Genomic DNA, 13,249 nt, shown 5'->3' on the forward strand with positions numbered 1-13,249 from the left:
TACCCCACATTTTAATTGGGTTGTTTGGTGTTTGGGGGACTAGCTTCTTGAGTTCTTTGTATATTTTGGAGGTCAGCCTATTGTCAGATGTGGGGTTGGTGAATATCTTTTCCCAGTCTGTGTGCTGCCATTTTGTCTTGCTGACTGTCTCCTTTGCCTTACAGAAGCTTCTCAGTTTCAGGAGATCCCATTTATCAATTGTTGACATCAGTGTCTGTGTACTGTGTACTGACCTCAGTGCTACTGGTGTAATGTTCAGGAAGTGGTCTCCTGTAACAATTAATTCAAGGGTATTTCCCACTTTATCTTCTAATAGATTCAGTGTAGCTGGATTTATGTTGAGATCTTTGATCCATTTTGACTTACGTTTTATGCAAGGTGATAGGCTTGGGTCTAACTGCAGTTTTCTACATGTCTGCACCCAGTTATTCCAGCACCATTTGTTGAAGATGGTCTCTTTGTTCCATCATAAAAATTTGGATTGATTGTCAAAAATCAGGTGTTTATAGGTGTGTGGGGTAATATCAGGGTTTTCAATTCTATTCCATTGGTCTACCAGTCTATTTTTGTGCCAATACCAAGCTGTTTTCAGGACTATAGCTCTGTAATAGAGCTTGAAGTCAGGGATGGTGATGCCTCCAGAAGTTTCCTTATTGTATAGGGATCATTTAGCTATTCCGGGTCTTTTGTTTCTCCATATAAAGTTGAGAATTGTTCTTTCAAGGTCTGTGAAGAATTGTGTTGGGATTTTGATGGGGATTGCATTGAATCTGTAGATTGCTTTTGGCAAGATTGCCATTTTTACTATGTTGATCCTACCTATCCAAGAGCATGGGAGATCTTTCCATTTTCTGGTATCTTCTTTAATTTCTTTCTTTAGAGACTCAAAATTCTTATGGTACAAATCCTTCACTTTTTTGGTTAGTGATACCCCAAGGTATTTTATGTTGTTTGTGGCAATTTTAAAGGGTGATGTTTCTCTGATTATTTTCTCCACCAATGTGTCATCGGTGTATAGTAGGGCTACAGATTTTTTTGAGTTAATCTTGTATATTGCCTCTTTGCTGAATGTGTTTATCAGCTGTAGGAGTTCCCTGGTAGAGTTTTTCAAGTAACTAATGTAGAATATCATATTGTCTGCAAATAGTGAGAGTTTGAGTTCTTTCTTTCTGATTTGTCTTCCCTTGATCTCCTTTTGTTGTCTTATTGGTCTAGCTAGGACTTCAAGAACAATATTGAAGAGGTATGGAGAGAGTGGACAGCCTTGTCTTGTCCCCGATTTTAGAGGAATTGAATCGAGTTTCTCTCCATTTAATTTGATGTTGGCTGTGGGCTTGCTGTATATTGCTTCTATTATGTTGAGGTATGTTCCTGTTATCCCTCATTTCTCCAAGACCTTTATCATGAAGGGGTGTTGGATTTTGTCAAAGGCTTTTTTGGCATTTAGTGAGATGATCATGTGGTTTTTTTTCCTCAATCTGTTTATAAGGTGGATTACATTGATGGATTTTCGTATGTTGAACCATCCTTGCATCCCTGGGATGAAAGCCTACTTGATCATGGTGGATGATTTTTCTGATATGATCTTGTATTCTATTTGCTAGGATTTTATTGAGAATTTTTGCATCAATGTTCATGAGAGATATTGGTCTATAGTTCTCTTTCTTAGTTGTGTCTTTGTGTGGCTTGAGTATCAAGGTTATTGTAGCCTCGTAAAAAGAGTTTGGCTATGTCCCTTCTGCTTCTATTTTGTGGAACAACTTGAGGAGTATTGGTATTAGCACTTCTTTGAATTTCTGGTAGAATTCTGCAGTGAATCCATCTGGCCCTGGGCTTGTTTTGGTTGGGAGATTTTTGATGTCTCTTCTATTTCCTTAGAGGTTATAGGTCTGTTTAAGTTGCTTATCTGCTCTTGATTCAATTTTGGTAAGCGATAACTGTCCAGAAAATTGTCCATTTCCTTTAAATTTTCAAATTTTGTGGAGTACAGGTTTTCAAAGTATGACCTGAAGATTCTCTGGATTTCTTCAGTGTCCGTTTTTATGTCCCCCTTTTATTTCTGATTTTGTTAATTTGCATGATCTCTCTCTGCCTTTTGGTTAATTTGGATAACAGTTTGTCTATTTTGTTGATTTTCTCAAAGAACCAACTCTTTGTTATATTGATTCTTTGAATTGTTTTCTTTGTTTTGACTTTATTGATTTCTGCCCTCAGTTTGATTATTTCCTGGCGTCTGCTCCTGTGGGGTGAATTTGCTTCCATTTTTTCTAGAGCTTTCAGCTGTGATTTCAGATCTCTGGTGTGGCTATTCTCTAGTGGCTATTTCTTCATGTGAGCACTTAGAGTCATGAACTTCCTCTTAGTACTGCTTTCAAAGTGTCTCATAAGTTTGGGTATGTTGTGTCAACATTTTCATTGACTTCTAGGAAGTCTTTTGTTTCTTTCTTTATTTCTTCCTTGACTCAGTAATGTTGCAAATGCATGTTGTTCAATTTCCATGAGTTGGTAGGATTTTTGCACTTGGATTTGTTTTTGGTTTCTATCTTTAGAGCATGGTGGTCTGATAAGACACAGGGGATTGTTCCAATTTTTTTGTACCCGTTGAGATTTGCTATGTTGCCAAGAATGTGGTCAATTTTTGAAAGGTTCCATGTGATGCTGAAAAGAAGGAATATTCTTTTGTGTTTGGATAGAAAGTTCTATATATGTATGTTAATCGCAATTGGGTCATAATTCTGTTAGTTCCTTTGTCTGTTTGTTAAGTTTCTCTCTGGTGGTCCTGTCCAGTGGTGAGAGTGGGGTGTTGAAGTCTCCCACTATAACTGTGTGAGTTTTAATAATGTTTCTTTTATGAATTTTGGTGCCTTTGTATTTGGGGCATAGATGTTTAGAATTGAGACTTCTTCCTGATGGATTTTTCCTGTGATGAATATGAAATGACCTTCTTCATCTCTTTTGATTGATTTTAGTTTGAAGTCTATCTTGTTAGATACAAGGAAAGCTACCCCATCTCATTTCTTGGGTCCATTTGATTGGAGTATCTTATCCCAACCCTTTGCTCTGAGGTAATATCTGTCTTTGAATTCGAGGTGTGTTTCTTGTATGCAGCAGAAGGATGGATTCTGTCTTCAGATCCAATCTGTTAGCCTATGTCTTATTATAGGCGTGTTAAGACCATTATTATTGAGGGAAATTAAGTTCCATTCAGTGTTTATTCTTGTTTGTTTTTGGTTTGTTGTTGGTACTGGTATTGTATGTGTGTTTACCCTGCCTTTTATTTTGTGTTTTCATAGAGTGGGATTATCTATTGCCTATGTTTATTCGAGTGTAGTTAATTTACTTAGGTTGGAGTTTTCCTTCCAGTACTTTCTGTAGGGTTGGATTAGTGGTTACATATTGTTTAAATCTGGCTTTGTCATGGAATATCTTGTTTTCTCCATTTATAGTGATTTAAAACTTTGCTGGGTATAGTAATCTGGGCTGGCATCATGTTCTCTCAGAGTTGGTAGAATATTTATCCAGGTCCTTCTAGCTTTCAGAGTTTCCATGGAGAAGTCTGGTATAATTCTGATAGGTTTGCCTTTATATGTTACTTGGCCTTTTTCCCTTGCTGCTCTTAATATTTTTTCTTTATTCTGGATGTTTGGTGTTTTAATTATTATGCAACAAGGGGACTTTCTTTTGTGGTCCACTCTATTTGGCATTCTGTAGGCTTCTTGTACTTTCATTGGTATGTGTTTCTATAGGTTGGGAAAGTTTTCTTCTATGATTTTGTTAAATATGTTTTCTGCACCTTTGAGTTGGGTTTCTTCACCTTCTTCTATACCTATTATCCTTAGGTTTGGTCTTTTCACGGTGTCCTAAATTTCCTGAATATTTTGTGTTATGGATTTGTTAGACTTCAGATTTTCTTTGCTTGACAAGTTTATTTCCTCTAGTTTGTCTTCAGTGTCTGAGATTCTGTCTTCCATCTCTTGTATTCTATTGGTTATGCTTGCATCTGTGGTTCCTGATTGTTTACTAAGCTTTTCCACTTCTAGCATTCCCTCAGTTTGTGTTTTCTTTATTGTCTCTAATTCAGTTTTCAGGTCCTGAACTGTTTCCTTCAGCTGTTTAATTGCATTTTCTTGGCTTTTTTGGCTTTCCTTGATTTCTTGCATCTTTTGGTTTGTCTTTTCTTCTATTTATCTGAAGGATTTTCTAATTTCCTCTCTTAGATTCTCTATCATTTCCATGAAGTTGTTTTTAAGGTTGTTCTCTTTTCCTTCTTCTGTGTTGGGATGTTCATGTCTTGCTGGTGTCCCTAGGCTCTGGTGGTATCATATTGGTTTTCCTGTTGTTGGATGTGTTCTTATATTGTCGTCTTCCTATGTTGTTCCAGTGGGTACAGTTGGTGTCACTTCCTTTCCTGGTGTGTATGGGTCCAGTATTCTCTTCAGGTGTGTGCAATTGACTTTGATACTCTGATGGGTTTCAAGTTGGGTGCAGGCAGGTCTGAGGCACTTGTTCTCCAGGTGGTTGAGAGCAGCACTGGCATAGAGATGGAGATGTCAGCACACTCTGGGTTACTTGGTCCTCAGGGGTCGAGTCATCCTGTCAAAGATTCCTGGGCAGGGTTTGCCAGGGTGGGCAGATGGAAGTTGGGCCCAAGTTAGGGGCTGAATCAGCTCACCTCTGCACTCTCTGCACTCTGTGGGGGCCCAGAATGGCCCAGCAATGTCAGCAGAGGCAGGATCCCAGCTTGGTTTTGGATTTTTAGCTATCTGATGGAGCTTCATAGGATCACCTGTGGGTACTCAACTGAAGATTATGATTTCTCTTTCCTCATAACATGGTGATATCTTGTTTGTAAAAATAAAGCTTGCCTGAAGATCATAGGGCAAAGCTAGCCATAAGTTAACCATAGAGGTCTGGAGGTCTGTAGAGACAAACAGAAAGTGTTACAACTGGGTGGAAAGAGGGAGTGATAAGGCAGGAGGAGACAGGAACTCAATCTCTTCAGCTGGGAAGTTGAGTGGTTAAGTTGGCTATGTTTTTGCTCCTTTGTCTCTCTGATCTCTCAGCATTTTCCCATATGCCTGATTCTGGGATTTTATTATTAAGACCCATTAGAACTTCTGTTACATATTAGTGCCCAACATAAAGGCACAAATTCACACACAAAAAATGCCACTTGCCTGTGGCTTTGCAGCCACTTGCACAGGCCGGGGCTAGGTTTTCTTTTCTTTTTTTCCCCAAGCCTCCGAGTCAGTTTGGGATTTTCCTGTTGTAGCCTCTCTAAAACAGTCTCTAGCTGCCACCCAATCTCCAGAAGTATCTGTGCTCCAAATGCCACAGGATTTATTTTCCCTGGATTGGCTGGCTTTGCCTTTAGGCACTTTCTGTCACACCTGCTTCTTTCACACAATCCCATATGCATGTTTCAGCAGCCAGGTCTCCTCTCTCTCTCTCTCTCTCTCTCTCTCTCTCTCTCTCTCTCTCTCTCTTTCTCTGTCTCTCTCTCTTCCCAGGGTTGTGGGTTTTGCCTCGATCCCTTCTTCTCAGGCTGCCACTCTCAGCTTATGGCTACAGGTTACCAGCTGCACCTGTCCTCACAACTCTGTACACTGCCTGCTTTCTCTGAGCAGACATGCTACACAGCTTTAACCTCCATCATCTTCCTCAGAAATTTGGAGAGACATTTGGGAATTATTAAGACAGGGATTTAGTTAAAAGAATGAAAGATAGTTTTTCTCCACATTAAAAAGTGGGAAATACTATTACAATAGATGGATTTAGGTCTCTGTATGACAACAATCGGTTCAGTTTGAAAATGGAACAATTAAATGAGAGGATAACTAATTTGGATGGAAGTTATGTGATGTCAGTTATAAACATTGTCAATTTTATCTTTTTGTTTTATCACTAAAAAGTTGGTTGATATGTGCTAAGGTACAAGTTATAGAAAAACTTAATGGAACAGATCATAGAGATATTCAAATGCAGACAAAGGAATTTAATGGAGAACCAATATCAGCATTGAATTACAAGGCTAGAAAGGAACAGCCTAAGGTTTTATGGTGCACACCTTTAATCCCAGCACTTGGGAGGCAGAGGCAGGTGGATCTCTGTGAGTTTGAGACCAGCCTGATCTACAAGAGCTAGTTCCAGGACATCCTCCAAAGCCACAGAGAAACCCTGTCTTGAAAAAACAAAAAAATAAAATAAAATAAAAATAAAATAGCTAACTTTAATTTATCCAGTTACCTTACAGGAACTGTCAAGTGCCAAATATCCCCAAGGCTGTCCAAGAGTTAAATGAACTCCTGTGGAAATGATAGATTTAAGGAGATTCAAGGAAGTGATAGTCTCATATGGCATGTAGTCTCCTTTTGGGAACCAGATGTTAAACTCATGGTCAACTTTCCCTAGAAATTGAAGAGACTTGGTGAAAGCTGTTCTAGAGACTGGTCCTCAATTATAATTGAAGACCTGGTGGAAATATGAGGCTAACATGTTTGAACAATGAACTAGGTCTAGAGGTATGGAACTCTCCCAAGACCAACTTCTTGGAGAGGGAGATTATGTTGATGTACAAAGGTAATCTCTATATGATGACCACATCCTGGATTTATGCTGGCCAGCAACCTTTAATGCTTAAAACAGAATTGGGGAAGTAGGAAAGAAAATTGAGTAATTTGCTAAAGATATACAGGGTCCAAAGGAAGCCTTCATGGATTTCTTACGAACACTGACTTCAGCAGTAAATAGAATGATACCATATTCAGAAACTACACAAATAATAATTGAATCTCTGGCTTTTGAAAATGATAATGAATAATGCAAAGGGGCAATTAGGCCATTTAAGGCAAGATCAATACTTTTGGAGGATACATCCAAGATACAGTAAATATTGAATCTTGTGATGACATATGGATAGGAGAGGTGATCTCCAGACATTTGAAGTAAAATTTTAGTGTCAAACTTTCAGTTGTGCCAAGCATCATCACCTAAAAGGAATTGTAAAGACAGCATTAATTGTCTTTCTTTCAACATGTTTTCTCTAAGCATAATTAAAACTGAACACCTCTCATTTCTGGATTATACAGAAAGTGTGGCAAAGGCAGGCATGGAACAAATAGATGTAGTTAAACAAGGGACAGTCAACCCTTTGCTGTGAGGAAACACTTTGAAGGGACTCTCATAGGCCCCCAGGCCAAATTCAGTTTTGTCATTTCTTCCCAGGGCAATTAAAGAAACTAATGCTTACTATAAGAAACCATACTGTCTGGCTGGGCATTGATGACACACCCCTTTAATCCCATCACTCAGGAGGCAGAGGCAGAGGATCTCTTTGATTTTGAGACCAACCTGGTCTACAAGAGCTAGTTCCAGGACAGCCTCCAAAGCCACAGAGAAACCATACTGTCTGGCTGGGCATTGATGACACACCCCTTTAATCCCATCACTCAGGAGGCAGAGGCAGAGGATCTCTTTGATTTTGAGACCAACCTGGTCTACAAGAGCTAGTTCCAGGACAGCCTCCAAAGCCACAGAGAAACCCTGTCTCAAACCCCCCCTGCAAAAAAAGAAAGAAACCATACTGCTCTGGATGATAGAAAAGCTATAGAAGAAAGAAAAATTCATGAGAAAACATAAAGCAAATATTTTGGCAAACTTCTATAAATGAACAGAGACCAAAATTAAATATGAATGAGTGACTTTGTCATTGAAGGCCTTGTAGACATAGGTACGGATGTTGCACTAGGGAAATATCTGGAGATCTACAAAGATGACACTAGCTAACAATCTAAGGAACAGAGAAGAGGCTACCTTAAATTCCTCCTCTGATAATGAGATTGATGACTAACTTATATGCCATCCTATAGCCTTCATCCAACAGCTGGTGGAAGTAGAAGTAGACACCCACAGCTAAATACTGAACTGAATTGTAATCCAGTTGCAGAGAAGGAGGAATGATGAGTAAAGGGTTTCAGACCAGGCTGGTGAAACCCACAGAGACAGCTGACCTGAACAACGGGGAGCACTTGGTCCCCAAACTGATAGCTGGTATACCAGCGTGGGATTGATCCAGACCCCAGTGAGGAGACCTTGGAAATCTATGGGACCTCCTGTAGTAGTTCTGTACTTAACCCTAGCATAGGTGTGGACTTTGGGAGCCCATTCTACATAGAGGGATACTCCCTGAGCCACGAAACATGGGGGTGGGCCTAGGCCCTATCCCAAAGGATACAATAGACTCTGATGACCCCCTATGGAAGGCCTCACCCTCCCTGGGGAGCAGAAAAGATGTGTGATAGGTAGGGTTTTAGTTGGTGGGGGTGGTAGTGGAGGAGGGAAGGGAGAGATAACTGGAATTGACATGTAAAACAATCTTGTTTCTAATTCCAAAAAATAATAATAATATGAATGAATGACTTTGTCATTGAAGGCCTTGCAGACATAGGTGTCGATGTTACAATAGTTGCACCAGAATTTTGGAATCTAAATTGGCCTTTTCAGGAGGTAAATGTTCAGATTTTAGGGATTGGAACTTTGTGTCATGTAAAACAGAGCATGAGATGTGTAGATTGTGTAGGGCTGGGAGGACAAAGAGGAAAATTAAAGTCATTTGTTGCTAACATAGCAATGAATTTGTGAGTACATGATTTGCTGTAGCAATGGAATATAGATTAACATGCCCGAATCTTAGAAACAAACCATAAATTAATGTATGTTTCTGAGAAAAATATTAGAAGGTGTTATAAAGAACAATCACTGACCATTCAGGTTGTACAAGAACAGGGCACATCAACTGCTGATATTCTAAATGCACCAACAGCTCTACCTTTTACATGGTTGAGAGACAAATGGGTTGTGCAATGGCCCTTAACAACAGAGAACCTGCAGGCTTTAGAACAGCTTGTTTAGTAGCAACTAAATTCTCAGCATATTGAAGAATCAACCAGCCCTTGAAATTCTCTTGTATTTGTTGTTAAAAAGAAATCTGGAGAGGGAGAAGGGAACTGGGATTGTCATGTAATTCAATCTTGTTTGTAATTCAAATAAAAAAATGATAAAAAAAAATCTGGGTAATGGAGAATGGTAACAGATGTAAGAGCTGTTAATAAGGTGTTTCAGCCCATGGGTTCTCTACAATCTGAAATTCCTTTGCCTTCTCTATTGCCTAAAGAATGGCCTCTTTTGATATTGATTTAAAATATTGTTTCTTCACTATACCTTTACAAGAAAAAGACAGAGAAGAATTTACATTCATAGTGCCTATGTATATTAATTCTCAGCCTGCTATGAAATATATGTGGAAGGTTATTTCACAGGGAATGTTAAATATGTTCACCTTTCACCCTGTACCAATATTTTGTATGGCAGCCATTGCAAATGATACATAAGCAATTTCCTCAATCTATAGTTTATCATTACTTGGATGACATTTTACTATCTGATTCAAATGTAGATACTTTAAAAAGAATGTTTGAAGAAGTAAAAAAAAAATTTACCTACTTGTGAATTGCACATTGGTCCTGAAAAAATACAAAGAGAAGATTCCATTAATTATTGAGGATATAAAAATACGTCTACAGAAAATTAGACCCCAAAAGGTGCAAATTAGGAGAGATCCATTGTTGACTCTTACTGACGTTCAAAGATTGCTAGGGGATATTTCCTACTTAAGGCCCACTATTATAGTAGAAAAATGAACCAAATAACTTGTTCAAAACCTTAGATGGTGACAAGGGCTTAAATAGTCCCAGAGAATTACCAGTTGAATCTGAAAGAGAATTGGTTTTGATGGAAAAGAAATTACAGGATGCACATGTGGATTATTTGGATCTAAAGCTTGATTACATTTTGGTTATTATCCCCTCCATGCATCCTCCTACAGAAATATTAATGCAGAGGGAAGATATTATTAAAATGGAAATTTTTACCACATAAACCAAGTAAAAACTTAAAAACTTCTGTGAAAAAAGATCTCTGAGTTGACTCTAAAAGGAAAATTGAGCCTTCATCGATGATTAGGAATAGACCCTACAGAAATTGTAGTACCTTTTAGTAATGATGAAATTGACAAATTATGGCTAGAAAGTGAACCTTGCCAAAGAGCATACAGTAATCTTTTGGGAGAGATTAACAACAAATATCACAAAAGCAAGAGAATTCAATTTATAAAGATAACTAATAACTAACTGGATCCTTCCTAGCATTATACAGGACACACCAATATCTGGAGCTCCTATATTTTATATTGATGCAAATAAATCAGGAAAGGCATGTTATAAATCAGACAATTTAAGTAATATGGCTTAAAGCCCTTATGATTCTGCTCAAAACTCAGAATTATATGCTATTTTCATGGTATTCATTGATTTCTCAAAATCTCTCAACATAGTTACTGATTCTCAATATAAAGAAAGATTTGTTTTGCATGTTGAAACTGCTGAATTTATACCAGATGATATAGAACTAACTTCATTATTTATTAAGTTACAAGTAATTATCAGTAATAGTAATCATCTTATATATACAACACAATCTGATTCTATCAGGGTCTGCCAAGCCCTCTAACAGGAAGCAACAGTTTTTGGCTTATTACAATATAAAGCATATCACAGGTATACCCACACAATCCTACAGGACAAGCAGTTATAGAAATGTCAAATTCAACTCTAAAGAATATGATAAATAAACATAAAGGGATAATAAAGATTCCCAGAAATAGATTTCATAATGCTTTATTAACTTTGAATTTTGTGAATGCTAATGAGAAAGGAACCACAGCTGCAGAGACACATTGGATAACAGAAAAAAAACTATGGTATTATACCAACATACCTGTAAACTTTAGAGATGTGCTGACCTCAGAATGGAAAGCAGGATTTGTGTTACATTGGGGAAGGGGTTTTTCTTTTGTTTCCATATGAAAAGAAAAGCTACGGAAACCATTAAAATCAATAAAGATTAGACATGAACAAGAGACACCCTTGGTTAAAAGAAATGATAGCACCAATTGTAGCATTAAAAAAGAAAGAGACCCAGACACAGATACTGGTGTTCAAGCTTCAAGCAGAACATCAGAAAAGTGAAGCAGCCAAGCCAGTAGATCTTACCTCTACCCAGCTGAAATGTCAATCCTCTCTTCAAATATCCTCAGAGCCAAAAGGGTCTGAATTCCTGTCTCCTCCTCCTTTTATTCCTTTCTCTGCCCAGCCATATCACTCCTGTCTCCACCTCCCTAGTCCTGGGATTAAAGGAATGTGATTCCAAGTGCTAGGATCAAAGGTGTGAGCTCTGTTACTCTTCAATCTTTCTTTCTTTATTTTTTGGTTTTTGTTTGTGTGTTTGTTTGTTTTTTCAAGACACGGTTTCTCTGTGGCTTTGGAGGTGGTCCTGGAACTAGCTCTTGTAGACCAGGCTGGTCTCAAACTCACAGAGATTTGCCTGCCTCTGCCTCCCAAGTGCTGGGATTAAAGGCATGCACCACCAATGCCAGGCTACTCTTCAGTCTTTTATAGGTCAGGGTAACCTTGAACTTAGAGATACCATCCACCTGTCTCCCGAGTCTTGGGATTTAAGGTGTGTGCCACCTATGCCTAGTTTCTATAGCTAACTAGTGTGGCTGGCTTTGCAGTTTGATCTCCAGTGGTTTTATTAGATCTTAAACAATATATTACCACAAATTAATCAAACAGTTGAAGACTTTATAGTTATAATTATAATTTTCCTTGTTACCAAATTCCAAAAAGAAATTCACAAAAGAAAATTAAAGTATATAAGGTTGAGAGACACAAAAATACAGTTTTGATAATGCAAGTTAGAGTAGAAAGTGAATTAGGTACAACTTTCTGGACTCACCAATATAGGATAGATATGGAGCATTTTCTCTAAATTTGTGATTTGTTAATGGACTAGACATTGTTGATGTATTTATTGCATATATCTATCTATATATATATATATATATATATATATCATATAGTTATTGTACTTGCATATAATTTTCTTGTATTATAACCTTTTTAAATTGTAGACTAAAAGAGGGAAATATAGAGATATCTTGTTTGTACAAATAATGCTTGCCTGAAGATCAGAGGGCAGAGCTAGCCTTTAGTTAACCATAGAGATCTGGAAGTATATACAGATAGACAGAAAGAAAGTGATATGGCTGGTGGAGAGAGGAAGTGATAAGGTAGGAGGAGACAGTTGCTCACTCTCTTTTGAGCTGTTACATATCTGCATAACTGTTCTGGGACAAATGATTCTAACCATAAGAACCTGGATAACTCTGTTACCAGAGCTGTTTCATCTTGTAGAAGCTTGGAGCAGAGAATTATATGCAAACAATTAGGGATATAGTGGGCATCATTAGGTGGCTGGGGGGTTGACTGTTAGACCCAGACCCTACCAATGATACATATATAAATATTAACCACCTTACATGATGCTGTAACTGCATGTGCTGCCAACTAGGCAGAGTGTTTAACCTGCACACATGCCTGGTTAGGAAAGTTCTTTGTAGATTGCAAGACTGCTCATGCTTCTGATGTTAAAGAGTCGGGAGGAGGAAGGGAAAGAGACTGGGAACAAGCTGATGCTTTTTATAGAAGTTCTTAGAAACTCAAGAAATAGAAACTGACTGTAAAACTGTTCATGCAAACTTAAAACTGTAAATAAAGTTGGCCCAAGCTATTCAGGGCAACTTACTTTAATGACAACTGGTGGTCACAGTTTCTTCTTGGTGCTTACTCTACACCTCCATCCCAGGTCCCCAAACTTGGCTCAAGTAGATCTCCAGAATTTTACTATTGTTCTTTTTATTCTTATATCTTTGTTCTTAACATATTTCATTTTGTGTGTATGGGTATATTTTCTGCATGTATGTCTGTTCAGCTTGTCTGTACCTGGCGCCCATGGTATTCAGAAAAGATTGTCAAATATCCTGGTACTGTATTTACAGAAAGTTGTGAGCCACCATGTGGGTACTAGAAATTGAATTTGGGTCTTCTTCAAGAGCAACAAGTGCACTTAACTGCTGTATCCACCCAGCCCCTCCATCTTACTTTTTCAGACAGGGTCTCTCACTCTATGTGAAGCTCACCTCTTCAGTGTCCAAATGCTAACAAGAAGCAATCTGAAAGAGGAAGAGTTTATTTTATCCCACAGTTCAAGAGGATTCAATCCATTATGATAAAAAAAGACATCATGGCAGAAGTGTGAGGTGGTTTGTTATAATGCACCTACAAGCCAGACA

This window comes from Cricetulus griseus, chromosome 4, assembly GCF_003668045.3.
Source record: "Cricetulus griseus strain 17A/GY chromosome 4, alternate assembly CriGri-PICRH-1.0, whole genome shotgun sequence".
In the NCBI taxonomy this organism is placed as follows: Eukaryota; Metazoa; Chordata; class Mammalia; order Rodentia; family Cricetidae; genus Cricetulus; species Cricetulus griseus.